Source organism: Neomonachus schauinslandi, chromosome 6, assembly GCF_002201575.2.
Source record: "Neomonachus schauinslandi chromosome 6, ASM220157v2, whole genome shotgun sequence".
Taxonomy (NCBI): domain Eukaryota; kingdom Metazoa; phylum Chordata; class Mammalia; order Carnivora; family Phocidae; genus Neomonachus; species Neomonachus schauinslandi.
The window spans coordinates 41543204-41566023 of record NC_058408.1 but is presented as its reverse complement, the minus strand read 5'-3'; positions in this window follow the sequence as shown (position 1 = coordinate 41566023).

Genomic DNA, 22820 nt, shown 5'->3' with positions numbered 1-22820 from the left:
ACAGGAAGGAGGGATGAAAACATCCCGTGAGCCCCCAAGTCCTTCTATTTCTTACTCAAAATGTCAGGGTCTGGGGAGACACGCTCGAGGTTTGTTTTTTACTCTGGACTGGATTGTTTTTCCTGTGTGAATCAGCAGAAGGGGGCAGTCATGAGAGACTTGAACTGCATGCTAAACCCTGTCACATTCCAAATTAAAAGAGATGACGGAAATGTGAGTGATTTGTAAGTAATAGAGTACCAGTAAGATATTAGATGGTAACAGTTATTTGAGATGAGCCACCCAGGAGGATGGTGGACTATCTCCATTTTAGTCCTGTCAGATCCGGTACAGTATCGCTGATTTTATACCTTAAGGGGAGGGGTCACCAATCCTCGTAACACTACCTCCAGGGAGCCCACCAGGATACCTCCTACCTTCCAGATAGTGCCTGCAGACAGTGTTCTGTTGGGAGAGCATCTGTTCAGCCAGGTAGACTAAACAGCTCTTGGATACACCTTTGTTTTCTCTGATTTGCCACTCTTACGCCCTTGAGCTCCTGTTATATCACCAAAGACCTGCCCCTCCCACCACTAGTTAAATGGCCAAGACCTTCCCACACAAGGCTTCTTGACCAGTGACTTTGCTTCACGGGTTTGCAAAATAACAAATGCAGTTAACATTTATTAAACAGTGAATACATCTGATTTAATTTGATCCTTACATCTATGCTGTGATATCATTAACACATTACACTTCAGAAAATTGGGACTGAGAGAGGTTAACTGCCTTTATTAAAAGCCCAAGCTAGTAAGTGGGAGAGCTGAGATTTGAACCCATGGCTGTATCATGCAAAAGCTCATTCTCTTAGCCATTTTGTTAGCCTCCTCATAACTTCAGAGCTAAGAACACAAATGGTTTGTAACTAACTAAAAACCGAGCCCCCAACCCTTTATTCTAGGGAGACCAGGTGAGGAGCCAAGCTCCCTTGCTCAAGCCACAAGCCCCACTTAGATTGCTCAGACAACATCTGCTGCTTCTCAGACTTTCAAGCACACGGGAATCACCTGGAGATCTGGTCCAGATGCAGGGTTCTGACTCTAGGTACGGTGAGCCTGAAAGTTACAGTCCTAACAAGCTCCCAGGTGCTGCTATGCTGCCGATCTAGGTATCACACTCTGAGTATGAGGTCTTTTAGGCCTGGTGTTCTGACGCAACTAACTGTGAGCAGCTGATCAGACCATCCGCCAAGGCCGGTTTTCTGGGCGGGAGGAACAGCAAGAGCAAAGACCTAGAATTCTCGGCATGGATGGTATGTGCTGTCAAAGGATTTCAGGCAATCAGCAGGGCTAGGACCCAAGGCACATGGAAGAATGCAGTAGAACACAAGTCTTAGAAAACAAGTCTGGAAGGAAAAATTTGGACTGAGAACAGCCTCGACTATGATGCTAAGACATTAAAGAGTCAAATTTACACATCTTTTCAACCACACCTCTCTTATGGTGAAATTATCCATTTCTAGCTTCTTAATATCTATCCACCTTATTAGAAATAAGATGTGAAGTCTTGGAATTGTCTTTGTATCCCCTAAATTGCCTTTCACCTGGCCATCTTCAGTAATGAGTAGAGAATGGGAAACACTGGAGTTCTCTGAAACAGGAATGGAAGGACTCTGTGTCGCAGCCATTAGGAATGGTGGACAGGGAGATGGGTTAGGAGCTTGTCCCAATAGTCTAGGGGTGGAATAACGCAGCTGGAACAAAGATGATGACTGTGGGAGCGGATGGAAAGCAGAGAGGCATTCTGGAAGCAATCAGACTGTGTTCTCATTGCCACCCCTCTGCCCCATCCTTCTGGCTCTCTTCGCCCTGTGCTGTTCTTCAGAAGATGGACCCCTGTGGATTGCATCATCCAGGCAAACTTTCCTTCTGCTTCCGGTTGAGCTCAGCCAATGAGAGGCACCAGTAGGAGACTGGGGAGGGAAGAAATGGAGGACAGAGATCGGGGTATTTCTTTCTATGCCCCCTGACCCTTTGCTTCCTCCCTACATTACCAAGGTTTTGGCAGTGGCTGCATTCATCTATGACCAGAGCTTTAGTAGGGCAGTCCCTTTTCCATGTTGCTTGGGCCCCACAGCCTGTAAGGTTGGGATGCTAACCTACAGGATAAAATAAATGGCCAATGTATGGTGTTACTTCCCCAAAGTCAGATAACCCAGGGCCCGGAGCCAAGAGGCAAAGGTGAGAATGGCCCTCTTACTACCTAATAACACACTTTAGGGATTTTTTGGGGGCTCAGTGAGTATGACACATGCTTCCCGTGGCCTACCTGTTGGATTCCCCCACAGGTGCAGCAGACAGTCCCAGCATGCCGTTAAGCTGCTTCTCTGCCAAAGGGCTTTCTCCAGCATTGACGGAGCTTGCTCCACCCCAGACAGTCTAGAAGTCAAGGAAAAGTTACTCTCTAGGTGGAAACCCTCTGCCAGTGAGGGATGGGAGTAAAGCTCCAGCCTCCCTGTTCGCTGGTAGGATGATTCTTAAGTGAATTCCACACCATTTCTCAGAGGGTCTCCCGCAGGACCAAACCCGGTTGCCCACAGGAATCTGCTCATTCATTCACCCTTTATTGGCTTTTCTCCCTTTCCCATGCCCTCCCTCTTATTTTCTGGGATCACCTTTCAAAGAAACTACTTGCACCCAGGGCCCCGTCCCAAGGTTGGTTTTGGAAGAACCCCAACTAACACAGTGCCTTTGGAGCAAGGCTTCCCGCAGAGAACACGGTCTGAGCTACATTCAGTTGGCAGCTGAGCCCGCCCCTGGCCACTCGGGGCTAAATGGACAGTCAGAGGGCAGAGGTGTTAAATGCACAGGAGGCACATATTGGGGCAAACACTGCATTCCCTTCCCCTCCCAGACAACTGGGAGTGTTCCTCGGCCAGTCTCACTCCCTGCCTGACCCCAGGGATGGTAGGAGTTAGTGATTAATCATTAGATACAATTTATTTAGAGACACTAGAGGCTGTGCAAGCCATGTACCTGTTTGCTCTTAGATCCATTCCCTGCCCTTCCCCTGCTTTGTCCTGTATCACAGAAGACTCGTTTCCCACGCTCCTTTGCCCTCTAGCGAGCCCCGCCAGTGGGGCACTTGTGCTGGATTGGAGGGTGAAAGGAAGCAAGAAGCCTGGGGAGTTCTCCTCTTCTCTCCCCGCTGTGAATGGCCTTTCCAGCTATTCTTTGTCTCTCCCATTACTCTAGCTCTCCCTTGACCTTCCCTCTTTTCATTGTCCCAGCTCCCCGGGGACAGCCCTGGCTTCCAAACTCTGATAAGACACCCCGCTCTGGGTCTCAGGGGGCAGCAGCTTCCTGCTGTGCTAGTCCCCAAGCCCCACGACGTGCCGTTTGTCTCTTTAGCTCTTCCATTGTCTGTATAATTAAATACCCTCTGATGAAAGACTAAGAACGGCTTCTGTTTTCCTGGATGGATCCTGATGGATGAAGTGACTCGTCCAAGATCACACGACTGGTAAGTGGCAGAGCAGAATCAAACCAGTTCTGCTGCCCTGAAAGCCCTCCATTCTGTCCCCTGCTGTGCCATCCTGCCACCCTAATCGCCTCAGAGGGCTCCAGGCCTAGACATCTCACCAACGCTTCTGCTTCCCTCTGGAGCTGAGCATCTGTCATGAGACTCAGGGTTTTCATATTCGGATTCAAGGGTTATTGTGTTAGTGACCTGATTGGCCTGGATCAGAGCTCATTTAGGACCCGAAACACAACAATTACCGGGCCTGGAAGGAAGGCCTCACTTTGTTTTCGTTCATTTTCTTATTTTGCTTATCCGTGGGCAAGAAGATCTCAAGTCAATTTAGAAGTCCCCCTGCCTCACCCTACTGCATACAAGTACACCTCGAAAATCCTCTGGGTTTAAAAGAGAACTTACTTACCCAAGACTTGAAGTAAGGACAAGACGCTGTCTGAGCAAGTGCCCCCACTGGACCGCAAGGCCCACCCCACTCCACTGTCTCTGGAAGATTATATAACAGCCCCCAAGGACCCCACTGTAATTGGCGTGGGTATAGCTGTTTCTCTCCAATTCTCTTGCTGGGTGGAAATGATGAGAAATAGCACATTCCCAGCTCCTCTCAGGTAGCTCAATGTGAACCCAGATCTGAGGAAAACCACACTGCAGAATAATGAGGTTTCATCTAACGGTGAAGGGGTTATATAACTGGGAATCCGCCCATCAGCCATAACAAAACAATTGGGGAGGGTCCGAAAGACAGAGAGCTCTGTTCTGAGCTATCCATTTGCGTTCTGAGGAGGGTGGGGATGGAGATTAACAGCCCACTAAAGATGCAATTCTAAATTATTCAACTTTTTTTTTTTAAAGATTGTATTTATTTGACAGACACACAGCGCGAGAGAGGGAACACAAGCAGGGGGAGTGGGAGAGGGAGAAGCAGGCTTCCTGCTGAGCAGGGAGCCTGATGTGGGGCTCGATCCCAGGAACCTGAGATCATGACCTGAGCCAAAGGCAGACGCTTAACGACTGAGCCATCCAGGTGCCCCTCTAAATTATTCAACTTGACTGTCCCCTTAGCAGTGCCAGGAGACTGGGAGGGCTCCTGGGGGGGGGGGGGGGCTTTTCTTTCTCCACTTTTCAGAAGCTCTCCCACTCTCCTCACATCAAGCTCAGGCCTTGTCTTTCTACTTCCCTCTCTGACCTCCCAGAACAGTTATTATCAGCACTGCTGGCCCTTAAATATTTCTACCTGACTCAGAAAGGGATGTAGGAAAGGATCAGAAAGGGTGATCATTCCCACATTTGAGAAAGAGAGAGAGAATGAGAGAACAAGAAAGATCTCTATAACATCAGAGCAGAAATAAATAATGAGCTTTATTCACCAACCTGACAATAGAATGAGCTTTGGTACAAAAGCCTATATCCAAACCAGTTGTTACCAAAACTGTGTCAGAGCAGGTGGATGACAAAGGATTACCTCACACACGTAGGCACACTCACTCTCCACAGACAAAAGTGAAAATTAAACACAGACAGAAAAGACAAATCAATACTACTAGTAAGTACCATAGCTCATCAGATATTAAAATCTCCCAAGGACGTTTTGGGGCACCTGGGTGGCTCAGTCAGTTAAGCATCCGACTCTTGGTTTCAGCTCTGGTCACAATCTCACGGGTTGTGAGATTGAGCCCCACGACAGGCTCCCTGCTCAGTGGGGCATCTGCTTGGGATTCTCTCTCTCTGCCCCTCCCCCCACTTGAGCACACATGCTCTCGCTCTCTCTCTCTAATATAAATACAGAAATCTTTTAAAAAAAAGAAATACTAAAAAGTAAAATCTCTTGAGGACATTTTAAAAGTTTATTCCCAGTTCCTGTCCCCAGAAACTGGGCTTTACTGGTCTGGGGCGGAGCCTGGAGGCCACATGCTGGCCAGCCAGGCAGCCGGGCTCTGAGCTGAGCTCAGGTAGCCACCATATCCTCCCAGGAAGGCTTGCCTGGGAACACTCTCTCCTTCATTCATACAAAAAGGAGGAGCCCTTCAGTTCTATTCGCACCCAGTGCAAGGCGGTTCTAAGAATTGAGAAAGAACGTCACAAGATGAGGAGACATCACTTGAGATTTTAAGATTCATATGTTTTTATGTATCAAGCACTTACGTAGCATACCTATATTCCAGACGTTTTTCTAAACACTTTACAAATGTTCATTTACGTCATTCATGCAAACTTGCTACAAATTCTCGGAGGCAGGTACTATTATTACCACCCCATTTTCAAAGAGGGGCAAGTGATTGGCATAATATCACGCAATTAAGTGCTAGAGTCAGGATCTCAACCCAGACAGCCTGACTTCGGAAGGCATACACACACACACATACACACACACACACGTGTGTGTTTGTTTGTCGCACACAAGCCATTTGAAAACTTGTGTTCAACAAAACTGAACTCCTTGAGGCAAGGATGACGTGTTAGTCACCTGGCCCATAGAGCAAGCCCCCAGTAACCATCACTGGATGGAGGGCCCGCTCTGTGCCAGGCTCTGGGCTAGATACTTTCACATCGAGTTCCACATTAGCCCTCACCAACCCTGCCTCAAATATGCCTCCTCGTTCTCTTTCTTTCTCCTCATGGAAAGGTGACAAGTCTCAGACTAGGAGATATTCACAGGCACATCCCTGCTGTGCTTTTCCAACTGTTTCTGCCTTCCACGGCTGGGAGCCTTTTCTGCTTTCCAGCTCGTGGGGTCCTAGGACATGCTTTCCTTGACAGGAGGAAAGAAGGCGGAATGGGAGGTCCTAAGACAGGAGGGGAATGGAGATTCTGGCCGGAGTCGGAGCTTGAAGATTTGGGCGGGATGTCAGGTGTGTGACCTGCCACATCTGGCTGCAGTATCCTCAGCAAACCCGGGCACACCGACTCACCTCTGCTCCACCTCTTGCCCATCGGTAACCATCATGCGTTTACTACAGGCAGATCCCTTTACAGGATGAGGCAAAGGAGCGTCTGAGCAATTATGCTTGGGTGAATCTGAAGTTCGGTTTCAACACACTGTCAGCCCTCTCTATCCCAATACCCCATGATGGCCTCCTAATTGGTCACCCTGTTTCTATTTATGTTCCCCCCAGTCTATTCTCAATACAGCACCAGTGCCATCCTGCTGAAACGTAAGCCAGACCATGCCTTTCTTCTGCTCAAGCCCTCTTGGGTAGGCAGAATTTGAAATGGTCCCACTGGTGCGGGCAGGCCTGGTTTAATCAGGTGAGTCCTTTTAAAAGGTCCAGAAGTCAGAGACAGAGGAAGTCAAAGCAGCAGAATTGCCCTCAAAAACAGCCATGCTGTGGAGAGGGCCAGGTAGCAGGGAATAGCAAGTGACCTCTGGGAGCTGAGAATGGCTCCAGGCTAACAGGTAGCAAGAAAGTGGGGATCTCAGCCCTATAACAACATGGAACTGAATTCTGCCAACAACAGTGAACTTGGAAAAGGATCCCAAACCTCAGAAGAGACTGCAACTCCCACTGACACCTTGATTCAGCCTGGTGAGATCCTGAATTAAGGACCCACTGAAAACATGCCAGAAACCTGACCCTTGGAAATGGTGAGATAATAAATTTATGCCATTTTAGGGGCACCTGGGTGGCTCAGTCATTAAGCGTCTGCCTTCGGCTCAGGTCATGATCCCAGGCTCCTGGGATCGAGCCCCGCATCGGACTCCCTGCTCCGCGGGAAGCCTGCTTCTCCCTCTTCCACTCCCCCTGCTTGTGTTCCCTCTCTCGCTATGTCTCTCTCTGTCAAATGAATAAATAAAATCTTTAAAAATAATAATAATAAATTTATGCCATTTTAAACCCTTAAGTTTGTGGTAATTTGTTACACAGCAAAAGAGAACTAATATACCCTCCATGCTTTCCTTCTCACTCAGACTAAAAGTTTGAACCCCCAACCTCCTATTCTGTTTGCCCTAGTTCACTCTGAGCCAGCTGCGTAGACCAGGCACACACACACCTCAGGGCCCTTGTACCTGCTATTCCTTCTGCCTGCATGCTCTTCACCAAAGATCCACATGGCTCCCTATCTCACTTCTGGGGACCTGGTCCTTGCACCCACTCCACCCTGCTGCCCTTCTGTAGCATTCTTTTTTGCTTTATTCTTCCCCAAAGCTCTCTACACCTGTTAACAGACCACAAACTCACTCACTTACTTATTGTTTGTCTCTCGCCACAAGAATGGGAGCTCCCTGAGGACAGAGATTGTTTTTCTCTCTTCTGTTCACTGCCGCATCCCAAGCACCAAGCAAATACCCGGTACTTATGTGCTGAATGAATGAGTCCCCTTTAGTCCCAAACGTTCTCAGTTGTGTAGACATTATGTACTTTTCAAGGCCTAGAAGAAGTGCTACTTTCTTTATGACATCTTTCCTTCTCCAGCCTCATATATCTCCAACCTCCTAAAATAGCAACAGTCAGTGCCACAGTGCTCATTTAGCCGCTAAGTATACCCAGAAGTTTTTATGGGGCTTAATAATTGCTTCCCAGATTTAAGTCTCCTCTCTCCCTCATGTCTTCCCCCCAGCTCCACCCTGCACTAGGCAGTGGGCTTCTTGAGGGCCATTTTTTTATTTAAAAAATAATGTATAGAGCACCTAGAAAGTTCCAGACCCTAATCTCAGAACTGGGGATGCTAGGCATAGTCCATGATCCCACGGAAATTTCAATTTAGTGGTGAGGGTAGGGAGAAGTACACCGTTGTGGTTTCTTTAAAGCAAGGTACAGAGCTGAGCAAAGTCATTCATGAAATACCTGTTGATTGGTTGATTGACTGTTTGAAAGTGGCTGAGCTCTTTGTATGTCTGGGTGCAATGGGAGTGGAAGGGGTGGTGGGAGTTGGGACTGGGATGGGGGATGGATAATGTATTAGTCAGGGTTCTCCAGAGAAGCAGAACCAAGAGGATAGAGAAAAAGAGTGCATGAAAGATTTACTATAAGGAATTGGCTCACACCATTATGGAGGCTGAGAAATCCCACAATCTGCTGTCTGCAAGCTGAAGGCCCAAGACAGCCATGGTGCAATTCTAGTCCAACCCAAAGATTTCAGACAGAGGAGACAATGATGTAAGCCCCAATCCAAAGACCCAAGAAGTGGAAGCACATATGTCCGAGGGCAAGAGAAGATGCATGTCCCCGCTAGAGCAGAGAGCAAATTTACCCTTCCTCCATGTTTTTGTTCTACTCAGGTCCTCAAAGGATTGGACAATGCCCACCCACATGTGTGAGAGCAATCTTCTTTATTCAGTCTATGGATTCAAGTGCTAATCTCTTCCAGAAACACCCTCCAGACACACCCAGCTCTCTGGGCCTCCCTTAGCCCAGTCAAGGTGACACATAAAATTGACCATCACAGATAGCATTGAAAAGAAGCACATGCCCTCTTCATGTTACATGAAATTCCAAGAAGTAGCCATATCCAAGATAATGAAATGATAAATCTCTCTCTGTCCTAATGCATTTTGAGATCCCCACGCATGTCACCAGAATGTGGGGAGGACTTCAGGGAAGTACTTTGTTGGAACGTGCTGCTAAATTTGCCACAGTTCTCATGGGCCTCGCTTCCTGGGGGAGACTTACAAGAGGAAGGTTAATGAGATAACTTATAGTTCAGAAGGAAAGTTAATGGATTACAGCTTCCGCTGCTGCAGCTGCTCTCAGGGCCCCGACCTCTATGCAACGTCTCCTTCTGCCACTATCTGTTGCGGATGTTGAGATGTTCCCTCATCTTCAGTTAGCACCTTTGCTGGGTTCATGCTATCGGCATAACTTGGAGCCTTGGGCCTGAGGGTCTGAGCTCTATTCACCTTGCCCTTGGGGTTACTGTACTTGTCCATTTACCATTACAGTTAAGGAAGGGAATACTAAAGAGGTGTCCAGGTATCACCTGCCTCCCTGTCTTCATTGTGTAATAGCTGCTCTACCTCCCAAATAATCAGGGTCAATCATCCCTGTCAAGATGGTGATTTCTTGCCTGCTGATCCCTGGACATGAAGAGCCTGAAGTGCCAGGTGGCAGCTGAAGTTATGGTTCAAGGAGTTTCGTGCTGAGTCCCCTGGTGGAAATGTTCCCACCTTGGAGATGGGGACCTTTAACCTTGAAAAACCCAGAGTTGTAGGCACAGAAAGCACAAATTTTTTATGTGGGTTATTGGGAGTGATCATAAGCAGGGCCACCCCTGCATCCTTCTTGGTCCCTGGACCCATGAATTCTTCCAATTTAGGATATAGCACCATAGAGGTCTTTGATTCCAGGTGTATGTTGTATCCTAGAGTATGACACCTCATCTTCACAAATATCACCTTTGAGCTAGAGCTTCAGCTGTTTCTTTAGTAGGCCATCCCAAAGCTCTACCATCCTATTGGCTTCTAGGTTGTCCGGCATGAGATATGACCAATATATTCCATGATGATGGATCCACTCCTGTACCTCCCTTTCTGTAAAGTGGATATCCGATCTGATGTGACTTTCTGTGAGATCTTGTGTACATCCCCAGAGAGTGGCATTGACAGGAAAGGCAAATCCATGCTCGGAATGAGTATCTATTCATGTCAGAACAAATTGCTGGTCCTTGCAGCGTGAAAGAGACTCAGTGCAGTCAGCTTGCTAACTGCTAAATTGAGGGCAAGTATTGGTTTCTCTTGCTGTAAAAGTTGGACATTTGGTTGCAGTAGCAGCTAGATTAGCCTTGGCAAATGGGAGCCCAGGTTATCCTCAGTATCTGCCGCCATGGCCACCTCATTCTTATTCTCATCATACCAGCACTGTAGTGGCTGATGACAGGAGCTGACTGATATCAACTGTCTGGGTCATTTTAGCAGCTTGCTTGCTTAGTGTCTCTCCCATCGTAGATGCACTCTGATGGGTGTTAGCATATGATACAAAGATATTTATAATTTTTACATGTTCCCACATGTCCATCAATATGCCTCTACCCCAGACATCCTGGTTCCCAGCATTCCAGTCTTTCTCCTTTTAGGTCACTAATCAGTTGTCAGATTATTTGCCACTACCTATTAGTCTATATATATCCTGGAGCTATTTCTCTTTCTACACAGAGTAGATGGTCAGATGTAACACTTGGAGCTCCATCCACTGGGAGGATTTTCCCTCACCTCTGTCTTTCCAGGCTATCCCTAAGGGAGGTTGTAGTACAGCTACTGTGTCTATTTTGGCTTGAGCCTAGACACTAAGCTCACACGTCTATAATCCAAGACTGGGCTTTTCATTCTCTGTCAGCTAGTCATAAAGATTCTCCCATACAGCTGTAAGTGTGAGCTAAGAGAGGGACCCCAGTGAAATAATGGTAGATGATGCGAGATCTGAGCAGCTTGCATGTGCCCTCTGGTTCTAGTCATATTCAATCTGATGTACCACTTCCACTTTACAATGAACTATATCCATCCCAACTAGACATTTAGACATTTTGGGACTGGGAAAATGACCAGAGGTGGGTCCATAAGACTCAGCAGAAGCACTGAGAGCTAGACCTTGGCCAGAACTTGATTTACTAGGTAGTCTTCCTATGCCTACCTTAACTGGGGGACCTTGGTGATATTTCAGGTATCTGAGTATCAGTGTCAACTCAAACCCTATGTCTAACTATCCATAAAATATTTGGGTATTTTCCTTTCCTCAGAGTATAATTATCAGAGTAAATCATTATAGATCATTTTGGGGGGAAGGACTAGTGGAATCATTATATATGTGCAGAGGTGCTACAGGGTCCTTCTGCTTGTGGACATGGCCTCTCCTTCAATCAATGAGCCCTGTGTCTGAAAACTAGCTCAGATCCAGAAACCAAGTAAGGACCCTTAATTTTTGTGGGGTAACTGTCCTGATCATCTATCTGTGGTTTCTTTTGCTGACACAAGTTGAGTAGTACTCTTATTTGTTGCTCATATATTCTTCCCCTAAGGATACAGTGCTCCATTAACTATCTCCACAACTCTTTGTGGGTTAGGCCTCTTTGGCTACCACTCTGAACTTGCTGCGCACTATAATAATTGTATCCACAATAATGGCATTACAATTATTGCATCCATAAATAGCTTCTGAAGGATAAGTAATGCCACTTGGCCTCGGCTGTGTTGGAGTCCTATTTCCTCTGCTATCAGTGAGCCTAGATCTGTAATGGTCCCTCCTACCACCTGCTCTGGCCCATAGAGATGAACCAACATCAAACAGTGATGCCGGTGCCTCTCTGTCAGTGCGTTCTTTAAATGGTGCATCTCCATCTAGTGTAGCTTCCCAGCCTCACTTGGTATATCCATTCAGCATGTCTGCATCCCTGAGTCTTTTAATTCCTTCTCTACCATCTATGATGAACCATGCTGGCATTTTGACCTCATGAAGGTGGGCCATCACTTTTTGTATGCTTCTAGAAGCCATTACAGCAACAAGTTTACACCATCTGATTAAATTATAAGTCTTAGGAGCATTTCCAAATGAGTGTTTTCCCATATTCAATCTTACATTCTGGCATTCACGATTAAGCACTCTCAGAATCTGGTCTAGTGTATTCCTCTGGCTCCTTCCAGTATATGCTGGCTTGATTTGGGAGATAGTCTCCCTTTCCTCCCTCTTTCAAGCTACCATGTCCCTGACTGGGCTGTCCTGTGACTTAACTCTAGTTATAGGCCCAATGGCCAGGAAGAAGCAGGGACAGATCCTGAGGGAAAGGGAACACATTCTATCCTGCAGGGAAGAGGACTTTGCATTGTCTTCAAGCAAGGATGGGAGTGCTAGCTTTTAACAGGGATGGTGGCCAACTTCCACAGGCTCGGAGAGTTCAAAGAAATCTGAGAAGTTGAGTTTGGGGGACATTGACACAGATATCCATGTGGCAGAGTCCCGTCTTTTCCCCGCCAGCGTCCTGACCTTGGCATAGCGGACCTGCCGTGTTTGGAAATTTAGCCTTCTTTAGAGATCAGCCACTCTGACCATTAAGTATTGGGCCTTAGCCTCCACTTTCTCTGCACTTCCTCTGTAGGATGAGAGCCTCTTTATATGAAACAAGGAGGCTTTCACATGGTTTGAATTGGATGTTAACTGCTCCCAGTCTCTTGCTTTCTTTTTCTAACACTTCATAAAGCTTAGCAATAGCCATCTGTGGAAGCAGAACAATGGCACCCCAAAGATTTCTATGTCCTAATCCTCAGAACTCATGAATATGTGACCTTACATGGCAAAAATGACTTTACAAATGTGAATAAGATTAAGGACCTTGAGATGGGGAGATTATCCTGGATTATCTAGGTGGACCCTATCTAATTATATGAGTCCTTAAAAGCAGAGATCCTTTTTAAGCTGCAGAAAACTAGAGTTGGCAGAATGAGAAGGACTCCACGTACCATTACTGACTTTGAAGATGAAGAAAGGAGCTGTGAGCTAAGGAATATAGTCAGCTACTAAGAGCTATAAAAAGCAAGGAAGCAGATTCTTCCCTAGAGCCTTCAGAAAGAAATGCAATCCCTGCCAACTTATAGGTAGGTCAGTGAGACCTGTGTCAGATTTCTGACCTATAGAATTATAGGATAATAAATTCAAATTGTACAAGCCACTAAGGTTGTGGTAATTTGTAACAGCAGCAATATAAAACTAATACATAATCCAATTGTATTTATAGCATTAGTTCCCTCTTATTTTTCAAACACCTGATGTATAGCACCAGCTAGTGCATTTTCTTCTACTGGTACACCATCCAATTCACCACTGGTGAAAGTTAACCATTGGACTTGCACCAGGGACTCTCTGTGCCTACCTATAACCAGTGATGGGATCCTTATTTTTAAATGGGAGGTGAATGATCCAGCTCCCAAATCCCCTCTTAGTACCTACTTTTATGGAATGCTCCTTAAAAAGCTATTGCAAGTGCTGGGTGTTATACACAACTGATGAATTACTGAACTCTACATCTGAATATAATGATGTACTATATGTTGGCTAATTGAATTAAAAAAAAAAAAAAAAAGAAGCTGTTGCACGTTGGGTCATCCAGAAAGCAGATTGTGTGAGAAAGAGTTTACTATTCAGGAAGTTTATTAGGGAGTGCTCCTGGGATCAACACCTATAGAAGGGAAAGGGATGGGGCATAGGGAAAAATAGTCTGACAGCCTCAGTCAACTCCATAGGGAGCTCTAAGCCTGAAATGGTCCAACAAAGTCATCCCACAGTGGGCCAAAATATGCCAGGCCCTTATATCACCACCTTGGTCAATTACTGGATATAGGCCACTCCTGGAAGAACAATCTGGAAGGGGCTCTCTGCAGCTGAGACTATCCATGAAGGAAATGACAGCTGAAGACTATCTACTAACCACACTCCCAGAAGCGGATTCAACAAGGCCTTCTTTGAAGGTGGAGCTCCATGTCCACCACAGGTCCCTTTCCCTCCTAAGCAGCCAGTCTTACTGGCTTACGAGGCAAGAGATAAGATGATTTTTTATAAGGAAACTGAGCCATGATAAAGTCCTAAGATATGGACATCTGGAGGTCTGCCAGGAAATTGGCAATAGGGAGGCCCACTAATCAAGAAATCTCTCAGAAGTTCCAAGAAGATTTAATACCTCTCTCCTTTATATGAAAAATTAGCCAAGAATTGCAAGACATTTGAAGAAATCCTTAAATATGGCAGAGAAAATCCAAAACAAACAAAAATGTGAAGGGTATTTAGAGGTAAAAGAGACACTGAAAGAAGTAGAAGAAAACATTTTTTTAAAACTATAATTGCGATATTCTCTTTGTAGAGATCCAGATCTTCTTACATCTCAGGCTGGTTTCGTGGGTGCTCAGAATGGTCTGGTAGATATCCAGCTCAATTCCGGGGACCAGCTGAAATAGGGTCCCCCACTCCTCCGCCACCTTTAAATTGGACCTTAAAAGGTGGGAAAGAAATATTTCCACTGCTAAAAAGTTTGAAGAAAGTTAGTTTAAAAATGGAAACATGACACAAATAAAACTTCAAAGAGTAGAATGGGCAAATTGGCAGGGTGGTGGGTTTTAGTCAATAGATATTTACTGAGTACTGACTGTGTGCTTACATTCTAGGCACTTGGAATATCTCAGTGAATAAAAACATAAAAATCACTGCCCTGTGGAGCTTACATTCTAGGGGTGTTTGTGTATATGTATGGTGGGAGAAAACAGACAATAAATGAGTAAGTAAATATTAAAAAACAAAAAAACAAAACAAAACAAAAAACTATAATTGCATCCTCAGGGAGATAAAAGATATTACATTCATGAAACAAGAATATAATGCTAAGGGAAAAAAGTAAGATTGATCGATAATGATTTAGGGAAAAGAAAGAACTTTTGGAAATTAAAATACAATCAGGAAGTAAAAATTTCAACAAAAGTGCTATAAGTTAATATTAAGAAAATCCCCCAGAAAAAATCAGATCATTCCAGAAGGGCCAAAATCTGAATAATGGGAACTTCCAGAAAAAGAAAACAGGAAAAAATTATAAAAAAAAAAAAACAACCCAAATTTCCCAGAACTGAAAGTTTTAAATTTCTAACTTAAAATAGCCCACCACATGCTTATCTGAAGGTATGAAAAATGACCCAAATCAAGGCATATTGTTTAAACATAAGAACACTGAAGACAAAGACAGTATTTTGAAATCTTTCAGAGGGAAAATCAGATCACATACTAAAAAAAGAAGTAAGAATAGCACTGAACTTGTGTGCAACAACTTGGGAAGACAGTAGAGCAATGCCTTAAAAATTTGGAAAGACAAATTATCCAACTTAGAATGCTGTACTCAACCAAACCACAAATTAGGAGTAAACATTAGCTATAAAACAAGAATACAAATCAGACATTCAAAACTTCTATAATTTTATCTCTCATGCATTCTTTCTTAGAAAACTACTGGAAGATATGTCACAGCAAAATGAAAGAATAAATAAGAAAAAAATAAAGACATAAGACCCAGAAAATAGGCTCCAACACAAGAGAGAAGCAAAGGGAATTCCCTAAAATGATGATAAATGTTAACAGCTACACAGTAGAACTAGCAGGAAAGCTGATTAGAGAAGGTATTCAGCAAGCTCCAGAAAACTTTCCAAAAGAAATAACTGGAAGGAACTGATAGATTTCCTGATATGATTAACTGTGCTGCAATGAGATTTAGGGTTCTGTAGGGTGGGAATTGATTAATGATAGGTACTGTATTAGGGTAAGCTAATCTATAGAAACAAATATATCCCCAAAAAGTCAGTGGTTTAGAGACAAGTTTATTTCTTTTTGGTGTTAACAGTCCTGGGCAGACATTGAAGTTGGTGATAATTCTCGCCACACATTCATCAGTGACCCTGGTTGATGGATGCTCTGCCATCTTCAAAACATGCCTTCCAAGGACACCCTAATTGTCACCTTCCCAGTCAGCCAGAATAGGGGGTGGAAGGAGCATGGAGGAGACTCGAGGAGGTTTTTATGAGCCAGGCCTGAAGGCAGCACACATCACTGCCATTCATAGGACCATACTTAACCAAAAGATAGACTGGGAAAGGTAGCCTAACAGATCCAAAGAAGGGCATAATGGATTTTGGTGGAGAGCTAGTAGTTTCTACTTTAGGTACAGAGAGGGATAGGATCCACTTTGAGGGGCCTGAAGCTTATATAACTGGGGGTAATGGGGCTTATTTAATGAAAAGAATATAAAACCACAAATATAAAATGTCTAGAGTCCCTACCAGGGCCTTTGAAAGAGACACGTGCAAATAAGAAACCCTGAAGCTTGAACTCCACTAGCTTCATGGAAAATCTGCCCCTAGACATCATAGCAGCTGTTAATACAGTTAGGCCCCAAAGAAACTCAGTGGGGCAGAAACTCAAACAAGATGGCAGCCTATTTCTTTCTTATGGTAAGGCACTCATCTTCAATCACATTGTTCGTCACTCCTCAACATGTGACTTCTACCTTAGAGTCTTAATTGGCTGATCTTTCTCCTGCCATCACATCTGCATTTCTGTAGCAGAATGGAGGAAAGAGAAAGAGGAAGGTACATTCCTACCTCTAAGGGCATGTCCCAGGTATTGCTATATCTGCTCACTTCCTATTGGCACAACTTAGTCACAGTGACCATACCCAGCTACAAGGGAGGCTAGGAACCATAGCTTTAGCTGGATGGCTCAATGTATACCTACAAACTCTCTTACTCCAGAACAAAGGGAGAAAGCTATGTTGGGCCACAGCTGACTGTCTCCACCACAGGTACCTAGAAAACTAAAACTAAGCAATTATTCCAAGAGACATCTAAGTTATATAATGAAGCAAATATAGTCATAATCACCATATGGCTTGGCTGGGAACAATTTTGCCTAGATCAACACACTGATTTTTACTTAACCAAACATTGTAAGATAGCTATTGGGAGAAGATGGAGGGAGAGAATTGGATCTGTTGAAAGGGACAGGGAAATGGATGGAAAAGCTAATCATTAGTCTTGATGGAAAGTCAGTAGATAATGCCTCAAATTGAAAAATCAAGAAGTAGTGATACACACATGCCATTTGGAAATATGGAAGCTAAACATCAGAATCAACAACTAAAACAGTTGAAAGAGGTTGCCTCTGGGAATCTGAGATAGAGAGAGGTAGAATGGGGACTGGTGATTTTCATTAAAATCCTTGCAGTGGCTTTAACTTTTAAATTCATATATATATATACATACATATTGATGGAAATAAGAATTTAAGATATGGTATAGCTATAAAAGAAATTCTGCATAGTTAAATAATATCTAAAGTTTTGTTAATTTTCAAGAGTCAATAAGCCTAACTTTAACCAATTTTTCTACTTTCTATCTCTATCTCTATCTATGACCTGAACTCAGTGTTTCTAAATATGTAATCAGTATATCATCTACATGAGAATAACCCAGGGAACTTGTATTAAGTACAGATTCCTAGACAACGTTCCTCGATAATTCAGCAATTCAGCACACTGAAGCTTGAGAACAACCTCCATGCTTCAAGCCTTGGCTCCAGCCAAGCTTCTCTTGTACTTGTTTCCACAAAATCTTTGGCATAGTCCTATCGTCAAATTATTCTATCCTTTCCAGGGATTCTGCCCCCTATCCCCCAGCCCCCTCGCCTTGCCTAGATAAGCTCTTCCGGGTCTCTGTAGAGTTCCTCTGATTATCATGTGACCAGTAGGTAGAAAACCACAAGGGATGCCAGCCCTGTCTGCTGACTCAACTCCAGTCCCATCTGTGCCCTACGCTGCTGCCCATCCTGCTTTGTAATTGCCATTTTATCTAGTATGGGGCTGGTCCCCTCGTTAATAGTAGTTGACCAGTTGGTTGATGGATTGGATTCACGTGAGTTATGTATTGAGCTAGGGGATGTTACCCATAAGGTAATGCTGACTTGACAGCTTAAAGGACCTCTCCAGGTAGTTTCCTGTGGCTGCTGTAACAAAGTACCATAAACTGCATGGCTTAAAACAACACACAGTTACTCTCTCACCACTCTAGAGGCCAGAAGTCAGAAATTGGTTTCATGGGACCAAAATCAAGGCATTGGCGGGGCTGTGCTCTCTGTGGAGGCTCTAGAGAGAATCTGTTCCTTGCTTCTTCTGGTTTCTGGTGGCTGCCAGCATCCCTTGGCTTGTGGTCATATCATCGCAATCATCAAGGCTAGCATCTTCAAGTCTCTCTGCTCCATCTTCCCATCACTTTCTCCTCTGTGTCTGCATAATCTCCCTCTGTCCCCTCTTATAAGGATATTTGTGATTGTACTTAGGGCTCACTCAAAATATCCAGGATAATCTTCCCATTTTACGATTCTTAATTTAATCATATCTGCAAAGACACTTTTCCAAATAAGATAATATTTGTAAGTTTTAGGGATTAGAACCTGGTATCTTTGGGTGCCATGATTCAGCCTACTGCAGGCAGTGTCTTAACCCACAGAACTGCCTCACCAACAAATGCCTCCAAACAGCATTTGGTCAAAGTACCTTCAGGTGGCTCTTACAAATCCATCTCTGGAAGCAGTGGATCCAACTCTGGCTGCATTTGAGAATCACCTGACGACTTTTATAAAAATGTGTTACTCAGATTACATCAAACTAAAAAGCTTCTGCACAGCAAAGGAAACCATCAACAAAACAAAAAAGCAACTTACTGAAGGGGAGAAGATATTTGCAAATCATATATCCAATAAGGGGTTAATATCCAAAATATATAAAGAACTCACACAACTCAATAACAACAACAATGGCAAAGCCAATTAAAAATGGGCAGAGAATCAGAATTGACATTTCTCCAAAGAAGACATACAGATGGCCAACAGGCATATGAAAACATGCTCAACACCACTCATCATCAGGAAAATGCAAATCAAAATCACAATGAGATATCACCTCACACCTGTCAGAATGGCTAAATTCCAAAACAAAAGAAATAACAAGTGTTGGTAAGGGTGTGAAGAAAAAGGAACCCTCTGCATTGTTGGTGGGGATGCAAACTGGTACAAACACTCTAGAAAACAGTTTAGAGGTTCCTCAAAAAAATAAAAATAAAACTATTATATGATCCAGCAATTCTACCACTGGGTATCTGTCTGAAGAAAATGAAAACACTAATCAAGGGAGGCCTGGGTGGCTCAGTTGGTTAAGCATCTGCCTTCAGCTCAGGTCATGATCCCAGGGTCCTGGGGTCGAGTCCCAAATTGGGCTTCTTGCTCAGCAGGGAGCCTGCTTCTCCCTCTGCCTGCCACTCCCTCTGCTTATGCTCTCTCTCTCTCAAATAAATAAATAAAATTTTAAAAGAAAGAAAAGAAAACACTAATCAAAAAGATATATGTGGGGTGCCTGGGTGGCTCAGTCTATTATACATCCAACTCTTGATCCCAGCTCAGGTCTTGATCTCAGGGTTGTGAGTTCAAGCCCTGCACTGGGCTCCATGCTGGGCATGGAGCCTACTTCAAAAAAAAAAAAAAAAAAGATATATGCACCCCTATGTTTATTGCAACATTATTTACAATAGTCAAGATATGAAAGCAACTTAAGTGTCCATCCATAGAGGAATGGATAAAGAAGATGTGGTATATATACACAATGGAATATTACTCGGCCATAAAAAAGAATGAGATCTTGCCATTTGCAACAACATGGATGGAACTTGAGGGCATAATGTAAAGTGAAATAAGTCAGACAGAGAAAAACAAATACCATGTGATTTCACTTATGTGTGGAATCTACAAAACAAAATAGACAAACAACAAAACCCAGAGATTGGAGGTTACCAGAGGGGAGGGGGTTGGGGGGAGTCCAAAATGGATGGAAGGGATCAGGAGGTACAAACTTCCAATTATAAAATAAATAAGCCATGGGGATGTAATGTCCAGCATAGGGAATATAGTCAATAATATTGCATTAACTTTGTATGGTGACAGACGGTAACTAGGCTTATTATGGTGACCATTTTGCAATGTATACAAAGGTCAAATGGAGAAGTAGGAGGTTAGCTACATAAGCCTGGGACTGAGAAAGAGTTCCTGGTTGGAAATAGAAATTTGGGGCTCATTGGAATATGAAATGGCATGCTGGAGCTGGCTTATACTAGCTTGGAGAGCTGATGGTTAATTTTTCATGAATTCTGTGAGCCTGTTGTTAAACAAAGCCATTATTAAAAAATAAAATTGTATAAACATGATTTAAATAAATTATATTAAAGAAATATCTTGCTTAAGCTCTCACCCCCAAAGATTCTGATCCTATTGCCTGAGGTGGAGCCTGGCCATGGGTCCTTGAAAACTCCCAAGTGATTCTAATGTACAACCCAGTTGGAGAACTGCAACACAAAGTGTTTTGAGGCACCAGGATGTGGCCCCCGGTCTCCTTTCAGCAGCCGGAGCTCAGCCTCTCCAGCCTGACTAGTCAACAGACCCAGGAATCCCAGAGGCCCTCTGAATCCTGGATGGAGAGTTGGGCTGACAGGAGGGGACCAAGTAGAAGGGCTCAGTAGGGTTTGTTCTTCTCCAATCTGGCTGCCTGGAGACCCCCAACCCCACCCCAAACCTGCTCCTTCTCCTAGAACTGGGCTGGCACCTTGATTCTCCCAGCACAGATCTAATTCATGCTCTTCCAGTAAGAAGGGAATGAAAAGGAGACAGGGCCAGCGGGAGACCCTGGAACAGAGGGGTTATTGAAAAGCACGATTGTCAAGCCCACCACGTTCTATCCAGGAAAAGAGTTTCACAGATCTCTGAGTATATACACCCTGGAACTGTCCCACTCCAGTCTCATTCCCCACATTCACTCACACACATACACAAAACACACACACACGTACACGAAAACTTACACCCAGCTATCTGTCAGGGGTTGGCACCCTGGCCCACCTCTGGGAGAACAGAAGTACAAGAGATGAAGCTGGCAACATAGGAAGACACCAGCCAATTGTTTTATACCACACCCTGTATTCAAAGGAGCATTTCTCGGAATCCAAGGACAGAGCAATGCCAGAGCCTAGATTGTAATCCTGAACAGTCCTGAGGCCATGTCCCAATTTTCTGCAAACAGGACCCATTTGACATTATAGAGCGCAAAAGTGACCACTGGGGCTTAGAGCTGAAAGCTGCAGCTGGTGACCAGTTAGAACTAGGAGACCATTACTGAAAGGTGGAGTGGCCACTCTGGGATTGGCTTCCTGCTTTAAGGCCATTTACTTAGTCTCAGACCCCCAAGGCCAAGAGTCTTCAGGGTTCAGAGTTTAAGAGCATATCCCACATGTTGTTAGCCCACCTCAGGCAATAGGATCAGTAACATGATGTTAGCCCACATGCTGGGACGGCCACCAGTCCAGTGTGCCCATCTGAGCTATTCAAGGAGGCAGACCTGGATTGGGAAACTGGACTTCTATCCTCAACACACACATGTATGGCCTGGAACAAGTCACTTCACATCTCCGGGACTCCAATTCTTTACCTGCAAGATGAAGAGTGGGATTCAAGGTCCCTAGGTCCCTTCCTGAACTAAGCTTCGGTCAATCAACTTTCTTTCTTTTTTTCTTCTTCTACACAATATACTGAGTTAATTTGCCAGAGTTCTGGTACTTTGCTAACTCTTAAAGTGTCTCTGTATCTGTTAGCTACCACCAGCAGCTGCTGCTTACCAGCCACAAAGTCCCAGTGGCATACAAACTTAAACAATTATAGCTCACACGGCTGTGTGGAGGGGCTGGTGTACGCTGCCTCCTCAGGCATCTGCAGATCTGCTGGGGGCTCTCCAGGCTGCTTGGCCAGGGCCCCTGGGCTGGGGCAGCTCTGCCCCAAATGTCTCTCATCCTCCTCCTCTCATCAACCAGCAGGCCAGCCCAGGCATGTTCTGTCCAGGGAGAGAGCAACAGGGCAAGCAGACACAAGGTCTCTTGAGGTCCAGGCTGGAAACTACAGTCACTTCCACCTTATTCTATTGGCCAAAGTAGGTCACATGACTAGTTCCAGATTCAAGAAAGAGGGAAATAAAATCCATAGTCACATGGCAAAGGGCATCAATAAAGAGAGAGGGATGACTAGGGGCCATTAAAGAAATCTACCACAGCCTCTCTGGGACAAAAAGAAATACAACCCAAGTCAGGCCAATGAACCTGAAGGAGGTTTTGGTAGAATTAGCTGTTTTCTACAAACATATAGGCTCTGCATCCCCCTGATGGTATAGTCTGGGAGAGAACACTTGACTACAGAATCACCATCTTGCTCTGCTCCAAATCCCAGGGTCTCGGGTGCCTGGGTGGCTCAGTTGGCTAAGCGGCTGCCTTCGGCTCAGGTCATGATCCTGGAGTCCCGGGATCGAGTCCCGCATCGGGCTCCCTGCTCGGCAGGGAGTCTGCCTCTCCCTCTGACCCTCCTCCCTCTCATGTGCTCGCTCTCTCTCATTCTCTCTCTCTCAAATAAATAAATAAAATCTTAAAAAAAAAAAAATCCCAGGGTCTCTAGGCCTCCTGGGGGCAGAGTCCAGGGTGAGAAGCACCTGGTCCTCATGGACCAATGGAATAAGGCAGCAGGATCTGTACTGGCTTGGACCCTTTGAAGGCTCTCAGTACTTGATATGATTGGAACTGAGGAGGATGGATTTGATTTTGGGGGAGGAGGAAGATCCAGAAAGGAAGGGTGGGCATTGTTTCCTGGGGTTCTGCAAAGCTCACAAAACACCACTGTGGCCTGACCCCAGCATCAGAAAAGCCAACTTCCAAGCCAATTCTGCCATTAACTAGCCAGGGGCCTCAGGTAACTTATTCAACCTCTCCAGTACCTGTTTCC